The 25,286-nt window shown below is 33.1% G+C and overlaps 1 long non-coding RNA gene across 1 annotated transcript; it reads right to left on the bottom strand.

The window, feature by feature from the left end:
• Positions 1-1,514: 1,514 nt before the first annotated feature.
• Positions 1,515-22,282, bottom strand: LOC134686239 (uncharacterized). Its single transcript, XR_010101570.1, has 5 exons — positions 21,951-22,282; positions 7,555-7,756; positions 5,450-5,531; positions 4,325-4,391; positions 1,515-1,713 (listed from the first exon to the last, which is right to left on the bottom strand). It is a non-coding gene; the product is annotated as an uncharacterized LOC134686239 (long non-coding RNA).
• Positions 22,283-25,286: the final 3,004 nt, after the last annotated feature.

Below are 25,286 nucleotides of genomic sequence, written 5' to 3'. Positions count from 1 at the left end.
TGCAAGCAAAAGAAAAATAAAGATTATAGATATAATTGATACAATTTCAATTCATGTATACAACTGTTCCATCATAAATATGTGTAATATATATGAAATAACTTGGTCTTTTTTTTTAAGTACGCACCACATGATTCTATTTGCAAAAAGTTTTTGTGCCTTGTTTTGTTTCAAAGCAACTGTATCGATTGTAGCAGATAGTTCAAACGCTTGTTCTACTTGTCCCGAGTTTGCGTTTTTCCTCTTGGTGACTGGTTAGTCGTATTTGCACCAGTTGTTCGAAATTGTTTATCCACGAAGAGAATTGCATTCCATACACACAATTCCAAACCAGCGTTTGTGCATTCTTGGGAGAATATCATATCCTCCATGTATCGGAGCTCAGGTCGAAAATTGATATTCTTCTCTGTTATTTTTGTTATGTTCAAGAGAATGACTGACTGAATAGGTTTATAAGAAAATTCGTAAGTCACATTGAAACCAAGTCTATACTTTCGAGGGCTAATAGCAACTAGATTTGGTTGTTTTTTCATTAAACTTTCCATTTTGTTAAAGCAATAATATGGACATCGGTTGTTGGTGTTTTGTTTGCTGGCATCCGGATCTTTTTCATAGCGATTGCCGTTCTGTATTGGAATATACTCTTTAAAGATATCTACACTATCATCAATCATCCAGATATGCTCTAACTTAAAACGTTTAGCAATTTTGACAATCCAAAAGCGTGCGTAACCTACCCCAATTACAATTTCAGGTAATTGTATGATAGGCACTTTATCACCAAACCGTTCACGGTATTCTTCAAATTGATTCCCCCGTACAACAACAAAGCAAAGCGTATCATCTCTTGACATTTCACCTTCATTTTGGAATCGACTTCTATCCAATTTAACCTTTTTGTCAAATCGGTCGGACGATGGTATAAATATCCAACGGAATTTATCTATCTCTCCTTTAGTTATTTTGTGCCCTTTGGGTTTGAACATCTTTCCATCTAAAAAGGCAGAGTATGCAGTTTGATTCGGAATGCTTACTTTAAGCATATATTCACAATCAATAAAATGAATATCAGACGAACTAATGTCTGCCTGTATACGTGAATATTGCTTTATTTCATTGGTGTAAGGAGCAGGAACTGTTTTATTATATCTGAGAAAATCTTTTAGTTCTTCAACTATTTTGTCTATCTGTTCCGTGTGTTCGTCTTCAGTTTTTGGGATGTCAAAGGTGATGTTTTCTGTTTTTTTCATTGTGTCCACTTTCTTTAACAGATTTCCCAATTCTTTATAAGGAGTAGAAGTTTCCCTTATATCTTGGACAACATCAGGTAAATTGTCTACTATCTTTGAAAGATTAATGGTGTGATTTGGTTTAGTTCCATATAAGAACTCTGGTAGAAGAGGGCATTTTTCCGAGTATTGTGGATCTTGCAGCTTAAAAACAATACGTGTATCACCTGTCCAATGCTGAGTTTCATCTCCGAACTTACATTCCTTATCCTTGCAATAAGAACATTGAATAAGACTTATGTTTGCTAAGGTATTTCCAATTTCTGATACCCCTCCGTCTCCTGTTACCTGCGACTCATTAGTCCCTTTCGTTTCATTTGCTATATTCGTCTGATTTGAATCTTCTGCTGTAGAATCATCCGTAGTATGTGCTGCTTCCGCCATTATGTATGTGTATGACACATATTGTTCTTCTATACCGTTTCTAAAAAGATAGATGAATGTAATCTTTCAAAATTTGATTGGCTCTATAAATGTTGGAAAAATATGTCTTTATAATCCCTACATCCGGGAATATTAAATATGGCGGATATAGAAATATTATTTTTTTATTTTGATATTCAGCTTTTTTCAAAATGTATATAAAAATTAAGAAAATGTGCTGATCATTAAACATTTGGCTTTAATTAGTCCTATAAAGAACAGATTCTGTATTAAGCTGGGGTCACACATACACGATTTTTACTGCCGTCCTTGACAGGACCATTCCCGATTAAAATTTGTGAAAAGTCTGATCAGGACCCTGTGAATCGTGGATGGAAATTCAAACTTTAATTAAAATTTGTAAAACAAATAATTTAATCACGACAATAATCAGATATTGTTTAGGAAGCGCCGATATTCCAAGCGATTCTATCCCGATAATCCCATTCTCAATCCGCTTCTAATCCAATTTTTATCTTTCGCCATGTAAATTTCGACCGAGCCTGTTACGACTGCGTCCCGATTTTACCGAATGTAATCCGACAGAGATCATACAGTGACCAGACAGTGAACCGACGCTGACAGAAGTTATCCGTTTGAAAATTGTCAGCTTTATCTAGATCAGCAGCAGGTACTGTCGGACCGTTATCCTATCACGGTCCGCTCTATCGCATTGCAAACGGCTTTGTCTGGTCTCAGTCGTATTGTATTCTGTAATTGTCGGGACTCTGACGTGGGTATTATTGACGAATTTCGTATTAATAACGGGACTATTCCGGAACGGTTTCGGCAAAAACGGTTCGCAATCGACAAGATCTTGATGCAATCTGGACTCAATCGGCAGAAAAAAAAAACAATTGAAAACTTTCTCCAGATCATTCCCGTTCCACAGTACACCGTTCAGAACACACAGAACATTGTTAGGATCGGCTGAGTTTCCCCGAATGTTACGGGACGCACCTAACTGTCGGGGTGCTTCGCCGAACTATTCGGTTTCTTCCCGACCCGCGCAGTGATATTAAGGCACTTTACGAGAAAAATACGTTAAAACACATATTAATTTTAAACAATTTTAACTTAATATTACCAGAAAAGAATTTCTTATCAGCAGTAATAGTGTTAATCATTAGAATCTAAATTTAATTTTTCACGGTTTGTTTATATCAAAAGTGAAAGTAGTCACGTGACCCGAGCAGCTACTGAAGGTGTTTATTTCATTTTCAACTCAAAAGTCCAGCTTGTTGCTGGAACCTTTCAACATAAAATAAAGCATCAATGAAATCGTCTGAATGTATATTTTCTGAAAAATGCTATCCAAAGTTTAAGCTATACTGACAAAAGGTAAAAACTGGTGTAAATCTGATGAAAAAAGGGACATTTTTACGATTTGTCCCGTTTACACCACTCGTTTTCATTAATATCAAGATATTTACGTGTTTGGATAGCAATTATCTGTTAAAAGAGACATTTCTCGTTTCAGAATGGTTACAATCCAGTCATTCTGTCTCCGGGAACATGCTGGACTTTTTAATATTATAAATCGAGTTTTATTGTGTATCGTTTCAGGGCCATTATATCAATCGCTTGAATGATGCTGTATGAGAACACCTTGAACATTTGCGGACAGATCCAATTTTCCGGAGAAGTGTAAATACCGCGAAAACTTGAATTGATGGACAGTTTTGCGCCTTTAATACAATGTGTTATTTGTATTTATTTTTATTGTTTATATATTATTTTAGTTATTTATTTGATGTATTAAACTTTTACTACTGCCAGAATTGAAAAAATAAATATTTTTGTGATCAGATATTTTTTTTGTCAAGTCCAAGTACGCTTTTAGGGGTGCTATCTTTTAATACTTTGTAAAATATACCCGATTTTGTGATATAAGAGGCATCAAGTTGATAAATTTTAGAATGAATATTCAGATGTACAAAGGTATGTATAAACTGTTTAAACCAATGTCAACTCCAAAATATTATATTATTGATGATATTTCAAGACTATTCATGAGAAATGCAATGAAAATTTCCCAAGCAACAACATAATTTAGATTATAATATTTTTTGATAAATCGGGTCCAGACATAGCTGAATACTCTTGCAAAAATTCGATTTTTTTGGTTATATATACCTTTCTTAACTGGCTGCATCTCTACTAATCAATCAAAAATAACTTTATTATTAAGGATATAAAGAAAAGACGTGCTTGTTCATGTTTGGAATTAATTGTGTTCCTTGTTTACAAGCATGTTTAAAATCCAGCTCAGTATAACAATCGTGTACAAAGCAATGTAGAATATTGATTTGCATGTTCTCAATTTGAATTTGCAAATATTTTGCTGCTAGAAGTTTTAAAGACCTTATATTATATATTCATCATCATACATATATTTGGAAATCTAGGTATTTTTTCGAATAATAATTTCATGATTTTCTTGGTGAAAATCTGGTATTTGATACATTTTAATTCTTACTTGTTTGACAATATTTCAAGTTATGAAAGTTATGCCTAAAGTAATAAATGTTAAGTGAAAAATAACTTAAAATTCTTTTTAGATGTTATTATTTAATTCCTTAAAATTGCATCTTAATACTGTATAAACTTACCAGAAACTACTGATGTTTTTTGTAGACTTGCCATCTGAGTCAACAGACAACTACCAGCACAACATACCTGTACAAGGTAAATGATAGATTTAAATGTTTCTCAATACTAAAACAATCATGCTAATATCAATGATTAATCTTAAGGTAGATAGGGTGCCTTCTTCCATCATGGATTTCGGAATACCAGAAAACAAGGTCTATATCTTTAATAGAATGTGCAAATTTTGAAAGTAGTAGGAAATTTATGTGTAAGAACTTTCATTTCAATATAGAAAATGACATGCTGTATCATATTTAGGGTTGTATTTTACAAAAAACAGTAAACTTTTGTTAAATTTTTTTTTTTATAATTTTGCCACATAAGGCATTAAGGGGAGGCAACTCAAATGCAAGGGCAGATAATTCAGATTAAGGTACTTTAACAATGGAATGTTTTAGAAATTTACCTGTTTTATTATGTAGCAAGAAAACAGGTCTGGGGACCCCATTTTTTTCTTTTTCTTAACTGAAAGCATACTATTAAAGTTATATTCTCATAGGTTATCTCAAAATTCTATGACGTAGATTATGATTTATGGTCCAATTATTAAAAAATTCTATGAAATACAATTAAGACACCCCACCCCATCTACCTTAAGTTAAACTTGTTTTTCTCCATTCATGTTAGTTGATAGACAAATTTTATGAATCTGGGAAAAAAACAAACACAGAAATAGTTATTTGTATAATAAGTTATAAATGTGTCTTTTTATCTTCTTATTTTGATATGGAGAAAGTAAACTTGATCGTTGGTTTTGTCGTTTGAATAGTTTTACACTAGTAATTTTGGGGCCCTTTATAGCTTGTTGTTCTGTGTGAGCCAAGGCTACGTGTTGAAGGCCGTACATTGACCTATAATGGTTTACTTTTTGAAATTGTTATTTGGATGGAGAGTTGTCTCGTTGGCACTCACACCACATCTTCCTATATCTATTGACCAATTTGTGTACTGTCTTTCATGTCAATTGTATAGCATAAGTATATATAATTATGTCTATCTAGTTAAGCAAGATCAACAAAATCAATTTTGGACAGAAAAACTGTGTCTGTTCAGTATGATTAAGCATCATAATTATAATTCTTTACCTGCATTTTTTTCTCTCCATAGAATTTCAAGGCAGTAGTGGCACCAAAGAACCTGCCAACGAGGATCAACCATCAACTTCGCCTGAAAAGAATTTAGAACAAGGTATATTACTACAAAGGAAATAAAGTATTAATATGATGATTATATTCTTAAAAGGTATGTGTTAACTTCATTTGATTGTTTATCTTATATAAATTCAATCACTAATAAATAAATAATGTTCATTTAGCATATTAAAAACACAGATTTATAAATACTTAAGATTCTTCAGGAAAGAAAGGTACAGCCTACAGGTTAATATCCTAATCATATTTTGCCCTTTTTTGTTGACACTTTAGAAAATGTTATGTAATCTGCATAAATTTTATTTCAGTAATCTACATAAATTTTATTTCATCTAAACATTTATCATAGATCCATATCAAATTCCAGACATAGAAAATGAACTTGAGACCAGAGAGGAAAGAGAGAGGAAACTGCTCGAGAACAACAACATTAAACATTTGTACAAATCACATATTAAAGGTAATTAAATAATTCAAATCAAGTAGAGATTCAAATTGATGTGACCATTAAGTAACCTAGAACAAAATTGTATTTTACCACAAGAGAACAGATTCATACAGACACCCACACCAGGAACATGCCTACCTAATAATAGTGTAGGCATAGCATAAAAAAGACTTCTAAAATTATTCTGCGCTTTTTTTTTTATTGATGGACATGATGGATTTATTCCTGCATCTGACATTAACATACATACATTGTTCCTACATGATGCCTTTAATAAAACATTTTTTTTATATTCTTGTACAAATATATAAACAATAAGCAGCTGTTAATGACATATAATTTTATATATGTTCAAACTTCCTGGATTCATATTACATGTACTTCATAACTCAACATCATATAGCATGTATAGTTTCGGTAAAGGCTTAGTCTCCATTAAAATGGTAGGAGCGTAGAAGTTTAATTATTGAATGTGGGCCATGGTTTTTTTTTTTACCATTATGCATAATCATCTTCCACCTACATGCATTTAATGAAATAGCCTTAATAATATCATAAATTTTATAACAATTTTAAAGGAATCTATCTATTGACAGGTTTTTAAATTAATATGTTTAATTTCAGTTTTAAAGTGGACTATACAGCCTAGCAACATCAGTGTCCATGAAAGTGTTACCACCCAACGAAATATATTACCAGGTAATTTTACTTAAACTTCAGACTCTCATTCTTTAATGTCTTATTATTGTATATATATAAATAAACCGAAATTACATGTATGCAAATACTTTTCTACTTTGTTTTTTTGGATTGCTGTCTCATCTCCCTTTTCCATACATGAAACCATTATTTCTAATATTTTCAGTTAACCAAAAACCATCAACATGCAAAAGAAAATTGTTCGAATCTGAAATTTCGAACACTGAGACTGGTAAGTAAAGGTTTCCTTATATAAATTTTCTCAGCTAAAATAAAGAAAATTGGCAATTTTTTGTGACAAAACAGTGATGAAATTTAAAAATTCGAAAAAGTTTAAGTGAATTGTTTTGATTCATGTTCAAAAATACTTATAGAATAACTTGTGAAAGAAATCAATTATGCAACAAAAATATTCTTATTCCAATACATGACCGAACAACACATTAATTCACAAATGTGTGTAGAACATGAGTTTAATATTGATGATATTGTTGATGTTCTGTCACAAGTTGAGCATATTTGTAACCATAGGCAAATTTCCTTTTTATGAAAAAAAAAGAAGTAGAAAATGTAAGAAACTATATTTCCTTTTCTACACATCCTTTTCAATTCTATTGACAGCGTCTATTGGTCTTTATTCTATTGTGAAATCACTGTAACTGATAAACTCATTGCATGTAGTTCATTGCAACAAATGTAATAATATAGTTTAATTTTGTTTCCATTTCATTTAAATAAGATTTGTATGTCATGTGCTGCTATTTATAGGCACTTATATATATATATATATTGCGTTTTTTATCCAAAGCAATCATAGGTTTGAACATAGTTTTCAATTTAGACTCGTTTATATATATATATATATGTATACATTGATATGTCATATACATACATTTTTTTTAATTTCAGTATCTAGTAGAAAGAAGACCCCTTTTGACCTGGCTGTTCAGTTACTGGGCCCATCAACCGATGTGGATGACTGCATCAAGTATAAGGCATTGAAGATGAAACATCCCACTCATAAATCCTTCATATCAAATTTTAATCAATCATTCTCCCGGCTACAGATTGAGGTCAGCAAAAAGTACCATTTCCTGAAAGACATAATACAAAATAATGAGGGAAAGGAGAACCTAGAGAATCTGTTAGCTGACAAACGGATTGCACAAAAGCTGCTTGACCACTGGGGATTGTACCATTATTAATGTCCATTGCACTGTAAATTTGGGGGGACTAAATCCATAATTAATTATATTACATGACACCAAGCATACCAACGAAATAACTAGAGGCTCTAAAGAGCCTGTGTCGCTCACCTTGGTCTATGTGCATATTAAACAAAGGACACAAATGGATTCATGACAAAATTGTATTTTGGTGATGGTGATGTGTTTGAAGTTCTTACTTTACTGAACGATTTTGCTTCTTACAATTATATCTATCATGAACTTTGCCCATTAGTAACAGAGAACTATATTTGGTAAAAATTTACATAAATTTACCAAATTAATGAAAATTGTTAAAAATTGACTATAAAGGGCAATAACTCCTTAAGGGGTCAATTGACCATTTAGGTCATGTTGACTTATTTGTAGATCTTACTTTGCTGAACATTATTGCTGTTTACATTTTATCGCTATCAATAATAGTATTCAAGATAACCAAAAACGGCAAAATTTCTTTAAAAATTACCAATTGGAGGGCAGCAACCCAACAACCAGTTGTCCAATTCATCTGAAAAATTCAGGGCAGATAGATATTGACTTGATTAACAATTTAACTTCTTGTCAGATTTGCTCTAAATGCTTTGGTTTCATAGTTATAAGCAAAAAACTGCATTTTTCCCCTATGTTCTATTTTTAGCCGTGGCGGCCATCTTGGTTGAATGGCCAGGTCATCGGACACATTTTTCAAACTAGATAACCCAAAGATGATTGTGGCCTAGTAGTTTCAGTGGAGATTTTGTAAAAGATTACTTAAGATTTATGAAAAATGGTTAAAGATTGACTATAAAGGGCAATAACTCCTAAAGGGGTCAACTGACCATTTTGGTCATGTTGACTTATTTGTAGATCTTACTTTGCTGAACATTATTGCTGTTTACAATTTATCTCTATCTATAATAATATTCAAGATAATAACCAAAAACAGCAAAATTTCCTCAAAATTACCAATTCAGGGGCAGCAACCCAACAACCGATTGACCGATTCATCTGAAAATTTCAGGGCAGATAGTTCTTGACCTGATAAACATTTTTATCCCATGTCAGATTTCCTCAAAATGCTTTGGTTTTTGAGTTATAAGCCAAAAACTGCATTTTACCCCTATGTTCTATTTTTAGCGGTGGCGGCCATCTTTGTTGGTTGACCAGGTCACGCCACACATTTTTTAAACTAGATACCCCAAAGATGATTGTGGCCAAGTTTGGATTAATTTGGCCAAGTAGTTTCAGAGGAGAAGATTTTTGTAAAAGATTACTTTAATTAACGAAAAATGGTTAAAAATTGACTATAAAGGGCAATAACTCCTAAACGGGTCAACTGACCATTTTGGTCATATTGACTTATTTGTAGATCTTACTTTGCTGAACATTATTGCTGTTTACAATTTATCTCTATCTATAATAATATTCAAGATAATAACCAAAAACAGCAAAATTTCCTCAAAATTACCAATTCAGGGGCAGCAACCCAACAACCGATTGACCGATTCATCTGAAAATCTCAGGGCAGATAGATCTTGACCTGATAAACATTTTTACCTCTTGTCAGATTTGCTCTAATTGCTTTGGTTTTTGAGTTATAAGCCAAAAACTGCATTTTACCCCTATGTTCTATTTTTAGCCGTGGCGGCCATCTTGGTTGGTTGACCGGGTCACGCCACACATTTTTTAAACTAGATACCCCAATGATGATTGTGGCCAAGTTTGGTTTGATTTGGCCCAGTAGTTTCAGAGGAGAAGATTTTTGTAAAAGTTAACGACGACGGACGACGACGGACGACGGACGCCAAGTGATGAGAAAAGCTCACTTGGCCCTTCGGGCCAGGTGAGCTAAAAAAGGAGATGTGGAATGGTTGTCAATGAAATATCTACATAGCAGAGAATTAACAACTGTCAATAATGAGCAAATCCCATACTGTACAGTAAGATATACAATATATATTTTAAAGATTAAAATTTAAACAAGAAAACACATTTACTTAATATGCTTAAATCATATAGTTTCTAAATATAAAGTTTTTGTATAAAGTTATATAGTCTCTAAATATAAAGTTTTTCTATAAAGTTAAGTATCTACAGCACAAGTTTTAGATTCACATGATTCATGTATGATATGACATATGATGGATGTCCAGTCGGAGATATAATTTGCATAATATCCAGTACAGGTTACATTGGTATAAAAATTATTGCTTTTAAAGTGCAAGATTTACAATATGCTCCTTAGACGCTTACATATGAAAAAGAAGATGTGGTATGATTGCCAATGAGACAACTATCCACAAAAGACCAAAATGACACAATTATTAACAACAATAGGTCACCATACGGCCTTCAACAATGAGCAAAGCCCATACTGCATAGTCAGCTATAAAAGGCCCTGATAAGGCAATGTAAAACAATTCAAACGAGAAAGCTAACAGCCTTATTTATGTAAACTAGAGGCTCCAAAGAGCCTGTGTCGCTCACCTTGGTCTATGTGAATATTAAACAAAGGAAGCAGATGGATTCATGACAAAATTGTGTTTTGGTGATGGTGATGTGTTTGTAAATCTTACTTTACTAGTCTTGCTGCTTACATTTATCTCTATCTATAATGAACTTGGCCCAGTAGTTTCAGTGGAAAATGTTAATAAAAATTTACAAATTTTATGAAAATTGTTAAAAATTGACTATAAAGGACAATAACTCCTTAGGGGGTCAATTGACAATTTCCGTCGTGTTGACTTATTTGTAAATCTTACTTTGCTGAACATAATTGCTGTTTACAGTTTATCTCTATCTATAATAAAATTTAAGATAATAACCAAAAACAGCAAAATTTCCTTAAAATTACCGATTCAGGGGCAGCAACCCAACAATGGGTTGACCGATTCATCTGAAAATTATAGGGCAGATAGATCTTGATCTGATTAATAATTTAACCCCGTGTTGGATTTGCTCTAAATGCTTTGGTTTTTGAGTTATAAGCCAAAAACTGCATTTTACCCCTATGTTCTATTTTTAGCTGTGGCGGCCATCTTGATTTGATAGTCGGGTCACCGGACACATTTTTAAAACAAGATACTCCAAAGATGATGATTGCCAAGTCTGGATTAATTTGGCCCAGTAGTTTCAGAGGAGAAGATTTTTGTAAAAGATAACTAAGATTTACGAAAAATGGTTAAAAATTGACTATAAAGGGCAATAACTCCTAAACAGGTCAACTGACCATTTCGGTCATGTTGACTTATTTGTAAATCCTACTTTACTAAACATTATTGCTGTTTACAGTTTATCTCTATCTATAATAATATTCAAGATAATAACCAAAAACTGCAAAATTTCCACAAAATTACCAATTCAGGGGCAGCAACCCAACAACGGGTTGACCGATTCATCTGAAAATTTCAGGGCAGATAGATCTTGACCTGATAAACATTTTTACCCCATGTCAGATTTCCTCTAAATGCTTTGGTTTTTGAGTTATAAGCCAAAAACTGCAGTTTACCCCTATGTTCTATTTTTTGCCGTGGCGGCCATCTTGGTTGGATGACTGGGTCACGCCACACATTTTTTAAACTATATACCCCAATGATGATTGTGGCCAAGTTTGGTTCAATTTGGCCCAGTAGTTTCAGAGGAGAAGATTTTTGTAAAAGATAACTAAGATTTACGAAAAATGGTTAAAAATTGACTATAAAGGGCAATAACTCCTAAACGGGTCAACTGACCATTTCGGTCATGTTGACTTATTTGTAAATCCTACTTTACTAAACATTATTGCTGTTTACAGTTTATCTCTATCTATAATAATATTCAAGATAACAACCAAAAACTGCAAAATTTCCACAAAATTACCAATTCAGGGGCAGCAACCCAACAACGGGTTGACCGATTCATCTGAAAATTTCAGGGCAGATAGATCTTGACCTGATAAACATTTTTACCCCATGTCAGATTTCCTCTAAATGCTTTGGTTTTTGAGTTATAAGCCAAAAACTGCAGTTTACCCCTATGTTCTATTTTTAGCCGTGGTGGCCATCTTGGTTGGTTGACCGGGTCACGCCACACATTTTTTAAACTAGATACCCCAATGATGATTGTGGCCAAGTTTGGTTCAATTTGGCCCAGTAGTTTCAGGAGAAGATTTTTGTAAAAGATAACTAAGATTTACGAAAAATGGTTAAAAATTGACTATAAAGGGCAATAACTCCTAAACGGGTCAACTGACCATTTCGGTCATGTTGACTTATTTGTAAATCCTACTTTACTAAACATTATTGCTGTTTACAGTTTATCTCTATCTATAATAATATTCAAGATAACAACCAAAAACTGCATAATTTCCACAAAATTACCAATTCAGGGGCAGCAACCCAACAACGGGTTGACCGATTCATCTGAAAATTCAGGGGCAGCAACCCAACAACGGGTTGACCGATTCATCTGAAAATTTCAGGGCAGATAGATCTTGACCTGATAAACATTTTTACCCCATGTCAGATTTCCTCTAAATGCTTTGGTTTTTGAGTTATAAGCCAAAAACTGCAGTTTACCCCTATGTTCTATTTTTTGCCGTGGCGGCCATCTTGGTTGGATGACTGGGTCACGCCACACATTTTTTAAACTATATACCCCAATGATGATTGTGGCCAAGTTTGGTTCAATTTGGCCCAGTAGTTTCAGAGGAGAAGATTTTTGTAAAAGATAACTAAGATTTACGAAAAATGGTTAAAAATTGACTATAAAGGGCAATAACTCCTAAACGGGTCAACTGACCATTTCGGTCATGTTGACTTATTTGTAAATCCTACTTTACTAAACATTATTGCTGTTTACAGTTTATCTCTATCTATAATAATATTCAAGATAACAACCAAAAACTGCAAAATTTCCACAAAATTACCAATTCAGGGGCAGCAACCCAACAAAGGGTTGACCGATTCATCTGAAAATTTCAGGGCAGATAGATCTTGACCTGATAAACATTTTTACCCCATGTCAGATTTCCTCTAAATGCTTTGGTTTTTGAGTTATAAGCCAAAAACTGCAGTTTACCCCTATGTTCTATTTTTAGCCGTGGTGGCCATCTTGGTTGGTTGACCGGGTCACGCCACACATTTTTTAAACTAGATACCCCAATGATGATTGTGGCCAAGTTTGGTTCAATTTGGCCCAGTAGTTTCAGAGGAGAAGATTTTTGTAAAAGATAACTAAGATTTACGAAAAATGGTTAAAAATTGACTATAAAGGGCAATAACTCCTAAACGGGTCAACTGACCATTTCGGTCATGTTGACTTATTTGTAAATCCTACTTTACTAAACATTATTGCTGTTTACAGTTTATCTCTATCTATAATAATATTCAAGATAACAACCAAAAACTGCATAATTTCCACAAAATTACCAATTCAGGGGCAGCAACCCAACAACGGGTTGACCGATTCATCTGAAAATTTCAGGGCAGATAGATCTTGACCTGATAAACATTTTTACCCCATGTCAGATTTCCTCTAAATGCTTTGGTTTTTGAGTTATTAGCCAAAAACTGCAGTTTACCCCTATGTTCTATTTTTAGCCGTGGCGGCCATCTTGGTTGGTTGACCGGGTCACGCCACACATTTTTTAAACTAGATACCCCAATGATGATTGTGGCCAAGTTTGGTTCAATTTGGCCCAGTAGTTTCAGAGGAGAAGATTTTTGTAAAAGTTAACGACGACGGACGACGACGACGACGACGGACGCCGGACGCCAAGTGATGAGAAAAGCTCACTTGCCCTTCGGGCCAGGTGAGCTAAAAAAAGAATACATGTACGAGACCACAACAAAATTGTTATGTGATAATATGAGGCTAATAACAACAACTTCATTCAGTGACTCATCAACGTTCAATATTTTAAAATCTGTCAAATGGTGCATTGGGCATTTTTAATTTGTATACCTCCAGTGCCTTGCATCACAAGGCTTTTTCAAAAATAAATGTGAAAAAGGGGGATGGGGAATGGATTAAAACAAAATCCATACAGTGTTATGGTATGTTCTTCAAGGAAACATGTATCTATATAGGTTAATATCATGGTAATTTGAAACAACAGTAGGTCATTTAACTGCCTTCAACAATGAGCAAAAACAATACTGTTTAGTAAGGTATAAAATGCCATTACCAAGGCATTAAAAATTGTGAAACAGTATAAATGAGGAAACCAATGACTTCATTTCTGCTAGAACTATGAATTGATATAGGAAGAGGTGGTATGAGTGCCAATGTTAAAATAATTAACATCAGACATGTAGCAAATGAGCAACAAATGACAATCACTAAAAAAGATGGTACAAAAGACTGAACAAGACTGTTTTAATTGCTGTTCTTCCTAATCATTATAATCTCCAAGTCACATAGAGGCCTTCATCAGCTGTAACATCATCATTTATTTTAAGAATCTGCCAGTCAGCCCCATTTCCCCTTTTTTACTAATTTTCTTTTTGAAAAAGCCTTTTTTTGTTATATTAAAATTAAATATGAAGAGATTTATGAAGTGGACATCTCCAATAAACAGACATGACAGCTACTGTATTCACTTCTCACATTGTCATAATATTTAATAGTTATCAAAAGTACCAAGATTATAATTTAGTACGCCAACAGGCGTTTCGTCTACATACATTTTGTACGACTCATCAGTGACACTTAGATCAAAATAGTATTAAACCAAACATTGAGGACCCAAAATTCCAAAAAGTTGTGATAAATATGGCTAAGGTAATCTATTCCTGGGATAAGAAAATCCTTAAGTTTTTTGAAAAATTCAGTTTTGTAACAGTAAATTTATAAAAATGACCATATAATCATAAACTTGTTGACAACTGAAATTTGAAGAACAATCCTTGTTCCGATCTACATGTATCAGAGTAATCTTAAGGCAGACTTAAAAAAACTCGGGCTAATTTTTGATTGATTGATTTGTGATGTAATATAAGGCCACTTCTAGCACTTTTGGTTGTAATGGGGCGGCCAATTTTTACTGTTGAAGGTTGTAATGGGGCAGCCAATTTTTACTGTTGAAGGTAAACTGGAGTGTCGGGATATTTAGAACCTAAAACTTTCAGAAGGAAAACCGAACACCATAGATAATTAAGATGGGGGTCTAACGTCTGCAATTTACAGGTTACGAAGGCCCTCTAAAATTGATTTAAAGTTAGTATAAATACAATATTAAAAGAGTTACATTCGTTCAGGTAAATCTTATTCAATGATAGGTAGCTTTATCTTAAATTCATCATTAGAATGAGACAGTGAATACAGCATCAGCTTCATGTACTTGAGAGTCAAACCCATGTATACAGCCGATTCTCTACTGGATATGTACTACTTTGAGAAATCAAATTCCTGGATTTGACATTAAAATCTTCACTGGATATGACATAATAATACCGGATATGAAATAATAATACTGGATATGACATAATAATACTGGATATGACATAAAAATACAGGATAGTATTAAAATTTCCCTGTGATGACTATTTTGTAATTTTATCATATACCGAGGTGACTGTTAGAATTTCTGGACATCTAAATTGTGTTCTATAAAACAGTATCATAGTAGGTTGGCCATAGGGTTGGTCATTTGATTTATTATGATCTGTAGAGTTTTGAACTATTCTGTCTGGTATTTTAACTTATCATCAAGGATGTGATAAAATATTTTTCTAAATTTTGATCTTATAATAATAAATAATTTTAAAAAGTTATATTTTGTGAACTTTCAAGATTTATCTAACCAGTTTTTGTTGTAAATTTTTTCTAAATTTTAAAAAAGTTCAACAAAAAAAATAAATAAAAATTAAATTAAAATGTAACACAAAAATAATGATGGCATGGATGACATGCATATAAAAATAGGTAAAATATTTCATCCATATAACATGTACAAAGTGATATCCATAAAATTTCAGTATACAATCTGATGTACAGTAGTTGTCGTTTGTTTATGTAATATATACGTGTTTCTCGTTTCTCGTTTTGTTTATATAGATTAGACCGTTGGTTTTCCCATTTGAATGGTTTTACACTAGTAATTTTGGGGCCCTTTATAGCTTGTTGTTCGGTGTGAGCCAAAGCTCCGTGTTGAAGGCCGTACTTTAACCTATAATGGTTTAATTTTTAAATTGTTATTTGGATGGAGAGTTGTCTCATTGGCACTCACACCACATCTTCCTATATCTATCTACTCCCTTGCTGTGTAAAATTCCCCTTACTTTATTTCATTTCGTATTCTACATTGCAATATTTAGTTTCAGTCCAAGTCCGGTTAAAATTCTTATATTAAATGAAAATTTTTGGTTCACTTTCCCCCCCCCCCCCCCCTAGTTAAATTTGCACATTTAAATTTGGACAAACATTATATATAAGTAAATGATAAACATTTAAAAAAAAAATCGTAATGATACTTGAAATTAAACAGTCAATGTTTTAACATGTTTAAGAAAATGTTTGCATGTCATCCGTCTTTCTTTCTTCAAATATTGAATTTTATTAAAACCATTAACAGACCATAATTGTAAACCAATTACTGTTTCTTAAAATAAAAAATAAAGTCGCAAACAAATAAGGCAAAGTTATGCAATATGTAAATCATATTTTATAAATAAAAACCAAACTAAATATTTAACTGCAAATTTTTTTTTTAAAGTGAACAGCATAAAAATAATTATAAAAGTATCCACTTGGACTGAAATTTGCAATGTGGTGGTGGGTGGGGAATGCAGCCAAGATTATGTAAAATCTTGCCAGTCACAAGCCTGGAAGGAAGGGAACTTCAACATATAAATGGAAGTGACCTTCTGAATGCAGAGTGAACCACCATAAAAGAAGGAAAATTCTAGTCATGTGCAAGAAAAGTTTATATGCATGACAGTCACTGTTTTAACTTACTGTCAATACACATCTTAATTGCCTGAAGTTATGTTTACAATATTAACAATACCCATAGTATTATTGTATTGATTTTATAAAACAGTAATTTAGACTAAGAAACTCAATGAAATTTTCAGGACCAAAAGATTGTCCCAAATTTCTTTTCTTTGCAGCATAAGCACTTGTTCTGAAGAGATCTTAAAAACCAAATAAAACATGTACAGGGAAATCTTAGTAGGGGAAAGGAAAATCATATCAAATGATTTACTTAACTATTGGGAATCTTAACAATAAATGGATAAATCATACTTTACATGTACAAAATCCTGAGAAACCCATATATGTTTTATATTCTGAATCACTCACACGCTTACACCTCCCAAAAATTCATACAATCAAGCGTCAAAATGATCACAAGATTATTTAAAGGACAAAAGTGGTTCAGGACCGAAAATGAACAGAAAAACGTAAATAGTAAAATGTTGCTGTAACACCCTATTAAAATTATGCCAAAAAATCGCAACAATTATGGACAAACTGTTATGGTTGGCATCTATGTATTTAGGGTGTCTATTGATTTATTTAATGTTTAGTCTAGACCATGTTGGCCATTAATGATGTTACCCTATACAATATCTCAAAATAAATTAAAACTAGTTAGACTTGGTACATACATGTATCCATGATGTGTAGTGGTTAAACCAGTAGAACATGCACATACTAATCTATTCCCTTTTTTTCACCTTTTTGGACCATACATGTATGCTATTAAGGATTCTAAATTTTGTATTTTAAATAAATTGGTGTGCATGCTTTCAGTTACATCTAAAAAAAAAAAGTTAGGGTAGGTAGGTACATGTAGTTAAGTGTTTTTATTTCATTGATTTTATGGGGATTTTTTTTTTGGAGATTTTTCTTAAGTCTATATGGCATGTATGGGAGCAACATTAACACTTGCTTAATGAAAAAAGCAAAAATAATCTTTATGATTGTCTATTATCAAAACTAAAAAGTAGGGTAGTTAGGGTAACTGCAACCACATATATATTCTATTTGGCCTTAGGAAAACTAGACTAGCAGTGTTCTCCCCTGGCAGATATGACGCTGCGATCGATCTCGCAGTGCCTTCAAAAATATTTTTGTATTTCCTGCAGCGCCTTAATTGGTCGGTGTTCCTTAATACCCGATTATAATTTGGAATGCATGGTTAAAATATAACTGCCTTATTAGACACAAATAAAATTTCAGAATATTGATTTCTTACAGTAGTTGGAATTTTATTTTATGCAGACTGTCTATTCCACTTCCAGCAGCACATCACATCACTGTTTATACTGCAACTACCTGCGTTTATTTCCTAAATTAGTATTAACATATAGCTATATATATTTTGTATAACGTAAAGGTCAATTTCATCAAGGAACACTTTTTCCACAATCAGGGGTGCATTAACCTGTTGATAAATAAGTTAACATCTATTGATGATAAAAGTAAATTAAATTTTTATAAAGCACTTGAGCCAAATCTATTGATCAAACCTTACCTCTCTAACCCAAACTTTGAATTTAGAAAATTAATTACAAAACTTAGAATCAGTGACCATTCATTATTAATTGAAAAAGGGAGGCATTTTAAAATTCCTCGCGAAGAGAGACTTTGCAAAAAATGTAAAGTACTAGATGATGAGAAACATTTCCTTATAAATTGTTCTCATAATTCAAATATTAGATTAACATATTTTGATTGCATTAATAGAGAAAGTAATTTATTTGCTAATCTCACTGACAATGACAAAGTTATATATATACTTAACCCATCAACACCAACACAACTTCACAAGTGAATAAACTAGGATCCTTTATAAAAAAGTCAATGGAACTGAGGACAGGGGACCCTTTAATATTTACCTGAATTTGTGTATATATATTGAGTTACTTAGTTATTGTCTTTATTTGTTTTTGTTGTTGTTATATGTCACAAACTGTAAAGTTTATATGGCAATTGAATTTGAATTAACATGATTAACATATGATTAAGGGATGAAAATAAGTTTTAAATTTGTGTTACAATTTAAAACGCTATCATGTATTAATTCAAGTCATGCAAGTTGCAGTATAAAAACAAAATTAGGTCAATGTCTTAAAAATACAACCTTTTTGTACATGTATTTGGTGCAAAACTGGGGAAGGGCTCGGTAGAACCTAGCCCTATCCAGTTTCTCAGCCTCATACAAAAAAGGTTATATTTTCATGACATTGACCTAATATTGTATATATATATGTACGTATAACAAGATAATTCCTGAGTTATTCCCATACCATATATACATGTAGTAAGCTAAAAATTGGGTTTAAATAGACAGCCATATAAGTCCCTTAATAAATGTTTTGTGCATTAAACTTTATTTATATTTGCATGCTACATGTCTAAGATCAACCTCAACTAACCTATTCGCTGTGGAAACAAGGCACTAAATTTTCACCTTGCATATTTTATACACACATGGAAGTAAAATAAGGAATAATGGGATAATGTTACATACCAGGTTGTCAATATGAGACTGTCCGTCGGTCCCATTTTAATACTGTAAATTCAGATATTATTGCGTGCATTTATTATTGCGATTTTGTCATTTTACACTTGAATGCGATTTTAATTTTTACGATTTTCAGAAAAGTCATGTTTAATTCAGTTAAAATATTACATAATGCGAGTTTTAATTATTGCTTTTACAACTCAGTCGCATTATTCGCAATAATAAAAACCTCACAATAATTTCTGAATTTACAGTATTTAATGCCTCAACAATGAACAAAACCCACAAGGTGTAGCAAGCTATAATTATAATCATAATTAAGGCACAGATAAAAACAAAAAATAAAATAATTCAAACACAAGAAAACTGTCCATTTGCTGTCTGAAAGGGCTGATTTGTCAACATGGCAACAAAAGAACAAATACAATATTCAACTCATGACTTCAGAGACCAACACAGTCATACAGAATAAGGCATGGTTTTGTCTAGTCCAAATAATTATGACGTCTGACAAGGCTTATAATTTTTTTCTGGGACGCCTTCCTACAATGTACACAGGAAAGTGTCCCAGAAAAAAAATATAATAGCCTTGCCAGACGTCATAATTATTATGTCTAGTCCAAGTAATGATGACGGCTGTCAAGGCTACTTATTTTTTTGTGGGAAGCCTTTCTATAAAATAAAATAGCCTTTTGGGACCCCTTCCTAAAAAATAAAATAGCCTATTCACACATAGGAAGGCGTCTCCAAAAAAAATTGCCTTGCCAGACTTTATAATTATTAGGAAGTCAAGTGCAAAATTACTCTGACCTCCAACCACTGTTTTGCCAGACGCTGCCGCTGTGGGACAAAGTGGTCCCACGGTCCAAGCTTGTCTGGCAAAACAGCCGTTGGACATCAGAGTAATCTTGGAATAGAGCATTTGGAGGGTGGTAAAATTTTACTCCTCCTCTACATGCATGTAGTCAAAATTATTGTTACTTTGAAACTTATCTATGATCTCTTGTTAGGCTTGATTAAATATTTGTTATTGGATCATAAAAATATAAATTGATCACCAGACACGAGTATCTGAACATGAATGATGGACAAGCTACATGTAGGTCCATATGATTAATGCACACTAAAAAAAATATAGAAAAAATCCCATCACTAGTCCTCATACCATCAGATACTAGAACAAGAAAATTACATTCTCAAACGTTTAGGCAAATATCCACCTCTAAAGACAGCTACAAATGGTCATTCTTTCCGCAAACAATCATTCAATGGAACTTGTTGCCACAAGTTGTGGTAGCAAGTCAAACCATTGAAATTTACAGAGATCAGTTGACACCAACTGTTCTCCACAACATAATTTAATTCTATAAATAACAATGTACATATTTTTTAATCACTTGTTGTTTTCTTTCATGTAAATATCACCAAGTATTCTAATAAGTTAAAGATAAATTTTTGTTCATATTTTTTAATCATATACGAATCCGGGTCCGTTCGCGCCCATTCACGTTCGCACCCACTCATGTTCGCCCCCTTTCACTTTCGCACCCCACATGTTCGCACCCTACATGTTCGCGCCCAATTTTAATTGGTTTTGTGTTTAACTTTGTAATCAAGTTTTGGCAAGTAGTATTCTTAAAAGTATAATTGATTTCATTGTCTCAAAATAAATGGAGACAGCATTTTTTATGTGTTGAATAAAGTCTTAATCATGTTTTTGAGAGTGTATTGTTAAAGAAAATAAATCATTCCTTTCTAATTAAAGTGGGATTCTGTCAACGTTTTATTTTGTGTTGAATAACACTTAATCATGTTTTCTTTAGTGTATTACCTTTAACTTTGTTTCATTGACTTGTTTCAAAATGAAGTGAGATTCTGACTACGTTTTTTTTTTGTGCGTTGAATGGATTTTATCATGTTTTGGTTTATATTATTATTATTTTAGTGTATTGCTATATTTTATTATTTAATTGTTTCAGATCAAAGGGACCAAGCTGTTAAAAACAATTATCTTTTGTGATTTTCATTTAAAATATTTAATCTTTTACTCATACCAAGCTATAAATACATTCAGTATTTACATCAAAGCAATTAAAACAAAAATCATGATTTTCTAATTATTCAACTGGATTTTGAATTAAAATTGGGCGCGAACGTGTAGAGTACGAACGGACCTTGGGTGCGAACGTGCGAGGTGCGAACGTGTAGGGTGCGAAAGTATATTGGGCGCGAACGGACCTGATACCATCATATACTCCGCGCATGCAACAGTTCGTAATCTTCAATAATAATGAAGCTGTAACTGTATATCAGAAGAAGAAGAAAATGAACAATTTCACGATAAATACCGTGAATGGTGTCTTGACAATAGGGAATGCAAGGTGTACAAACCTTTGAAGACACATTTGTTTCATTCGCTACTCTTTTGGTTAAGAAATGGGAGTAAATTATTACATGTTATATATTTTTCCCCGGTGTAATTTCGATCTGACCACGTGTAGCATGTTTGGCAAATTTTAATTCCATTTTTTTCTTATTTTTACCTCTTTTCCTCTACTGAAATGAATGATATACAAAGTAAACAACTTATATTCCTCTGTGCTTACATATTTTAAAGCTGTCACTTACTTTTGTCGGTTTATTTTCACGCATTAGAGAAAATAATTGCTCCAGCAAGGTGCTTTCACTTCTGCCATCTTCAAGCATCTAAAGACGGCGATCGGCTTTTCATTGGTTGATACTCCCACGAAGGCGGGGTCTAATCCCGGCAACAAAAACATCTATTGCAACCATTTATAATATAGTTTCGGCACAAAAATGCCGTAATCATGTTTTAATAATCAATGAACATCATACCAATATTATTTTTTTATCCGCATTCATGCATACAATTTGTAATCAACAATTTTATCGATGGACGCTGCTTACGGAAGCCGCCATTGATGAATATATAATGAGGTAATTGCGGAGTTACCTACCCCTGACAAAAAATCCTCGAAATTGCCTTAACATCACTGCGCGTAGATATCTGTTGCGAACTTAAACGACTGCGTTCAGACAATGATACGACATTCCAGATAATTGAGGATAGTAATCCGACTTTTTCATTTTTCGTTTCGTATCGCTGTCTGATCTCAAACGGGAGCAATAATCGGCAATGTGTGAACCCCGCATTAAGCTTTAAATATTTAAATACTAAAAAAACACTTCTGGTTAAAAAAAAACCTATGTGGTGTTAAAAGTAAAAACACAAAAATACTAAACTCCAAGTAAAATTCAAAAAGGAAAATCAAAAATCAAAAGGCAAAATCAAAAGTCCAAACACATCAAATGAGTGTAAATTTCAAAGATGAGACCTCAACCCATATCCTCAATCTAGAGATTATGGTAGATCGATTGAATCAAAATAAAGTCATTTCAGTACTTACACATTTTATAAAATATCACATGTTTATTCTCACGCACCACCAAAAGCACACACAGCAGTGCAAGGGACTGCAGCATCTTTTCTTACACCCCTTACGTACAAGCTCATGACAAGATGATGAAACCTCAGAAAAAGTTTTTTTTAAATTGTTCTCATGTATCATCTTTATTTTTTCGCCATTCATTAGCCCCATGATTCGGTAGCATAGGATCCAATGCCAAGCTCGTCCCCTTAAACACCCGAATTAGTATATTGCACATTTTACATGCTGAAAATGACTTGACCATATTGAGGGAATAGCATCAATTAGCTTTTCCTTTTGCAAAGAGTTAGTTTCTTGCTTCGTTAACCCCATTGATAAGTGTGATCGTACAGTAACACCACGAATATTCATCAATTATCATTCTAAATGTTATAGTTACATCTTCAAATGTCATCAATGTTTCCCATACAGTCTTTTTCCTCTCCAAGCAAACAGAGAACCGTATCGCAACCGGTAAAGGCATTGAGCACAGGAAGTGTGTGATCACTCATTGCCTAGTTAATTTGAAAGATCATGGAAAAAGGTTTATCCAAAGCTGTTTGCTCTCAAAAATACAAGCAATAGTTCGTCTAGCCCTATGCCACGGAGTAGCGAAAAAGTAATGACAGCATCATCAGTAACGACTCTTTTAATCATGACTTGTTTAAATCCGTGTTTCATTGCACCAAGATTCTTATACACCAATATTCTAGTGTCAACTTCCTAATGTGAACATGATGCTAAACTTGACACATAATCCTATGGTGATAAAAAGAACATTATAGGCATTGGTTTCTAAAACTGACATACACATCCAAGACTTCATATACTCTTGTTACAGTTACAAGGTATTTCTTAAGGTAAGGACATAATACCAAACCAGCATGCTCGTTAAGAAACACTTTGAAACTGTAACAACAGCTGTGAATGTAGTCTTGGGTGCGTACATAGACAATAGTTTGAAGGCTGCTACAAGAAGCAAGTGCTAGAGGATAGGGAATAAACAAACGAGTCCAGGGTCAAAACAAATTCCTCAAAATTGACAAAGTTTCCCGCAATATGACGGCAATAATAAAACACTTTTCAGTTTGCATTCACAGCAGCTTGTCCAATAAAATTTAGAGGGAAAGGTAATTGTAGTAACAAATGCTCGGGATGTTCTGCGTTTTCTACCACAAGCCGATATTTCAAGATTATCACCATGTTTACACGAAAAGGCTGTTATTAGAATCATGATGCATGTGTCTGATGCAGTGAAATTCAGATTTCTGAATCGCGATTCAAACAGTCGATACTGATGTTGCTGTCATTACTCTAATGCTATTCCTTGACATAGGAGCAGACAAATTTTGGCTGGCGTTTGGGAGTAAAAAAGTTTTAGATATATATCTACACATGACCTTTCAACTGCACTAGGTATTGAGCAATTACCCGTACACGTTTGCTCGAAACGGAAAGCAAGACTGCGTTGGTGACATGGATGGCGTTTGAAGATGTGACTTAAGTGCCAGTCTTTGTAAGAATCAGGCAATTTAGGTAAAAATTAAAATATGGTTAGAAAAAACCCACCGAGCTAATCATGGTATTTAGAACTAACCATCATCCTGATTTAAAAGATATTAGTCTTTCGTTTGTCTGTGTCTGGTAATATCAAATAACATGGTTAGAAAATTGGTTAAAATGATAGCAAATTACAGAGTTATCTCCCCTTATTCGTTAATTTCTAGTGCATTTCAACCAAATTGTATCTTCTATAACCAGAACAAAAAATTGAAATGAATGTTATTTTTGTGCATAACTACATATTATGAACTGAAATCGGGTGGGTTTTTTGGTCATGTTTTCACCACTGCCTGATTCTTAGGCAGACTGGCACTTAAGCATTTAAAATATTGCCTGATCAGCTAACATCACCAGAAATGGATTTGTTAATGTCATTGATAGAGCGATACGATGTTTTACTGTTAGATCGAAGAAACTTTCAGATTGGGTTAACGAAGCAAGAAAACAGCTGTTTTAAAAATGGAAAGAATAATTGAGTCTCTAGTCTTTTCCAGCATATTAAACATGTAATATACCACGACGGGTGTGAATGAGTAAGAAGCTTGGATCGGTTCCTATGATTACTGGTGCAGACGGTTATGAATGGCGAAAGGACAAATATGATCCATGGGAATCCTTTTGGCCAAATCTTTGTGAGGCTCTTTAATCTTGTCAGAAGCTTATACATTGTGGATGTAAGAAAGGGTGCAAAAGCTTTGTAAATGAAAAAAAAACAGGTACCCCGTGCATATTTTACACTTTGAAAAAAGTTGTATATTAAAATTAAAAGTTGATATGTCTATGTCCGCCATATTGCATATTTCCAGAAGTAGGGGTTGTAGAGACATATGCCCTATACTTTGTAATCATGAGAAGTATCAAAGAAAAGTTCATTCACAATATAATGATAGTAGCAATACGTTAAGACGCATTTCAATTATCTTAAAATATGCTCCTTTTAGTACAATGTCTA

The sequence above is a fragment of the Mytilus trossulus genome, chromosome 10, assembly GCF_036588685.1.
Source record: "Mytilus trossulus isolate FHL-02 chromosome 10, PNRI_Mtr1.1.1.hap1, whole genome shotgun sequence".
Lineage (NCBI taxonomy): Eukaryota > Metazoa > Mollusca > Bivalvia > Mytilida > Mytilidae > Mytilus > Mytilus trossulus.
The sequence above is the reverse complement of the archived record's forward strand: the minus strand, read 5'-3'. Positions and strand labels throughout refer to the sequence as shown.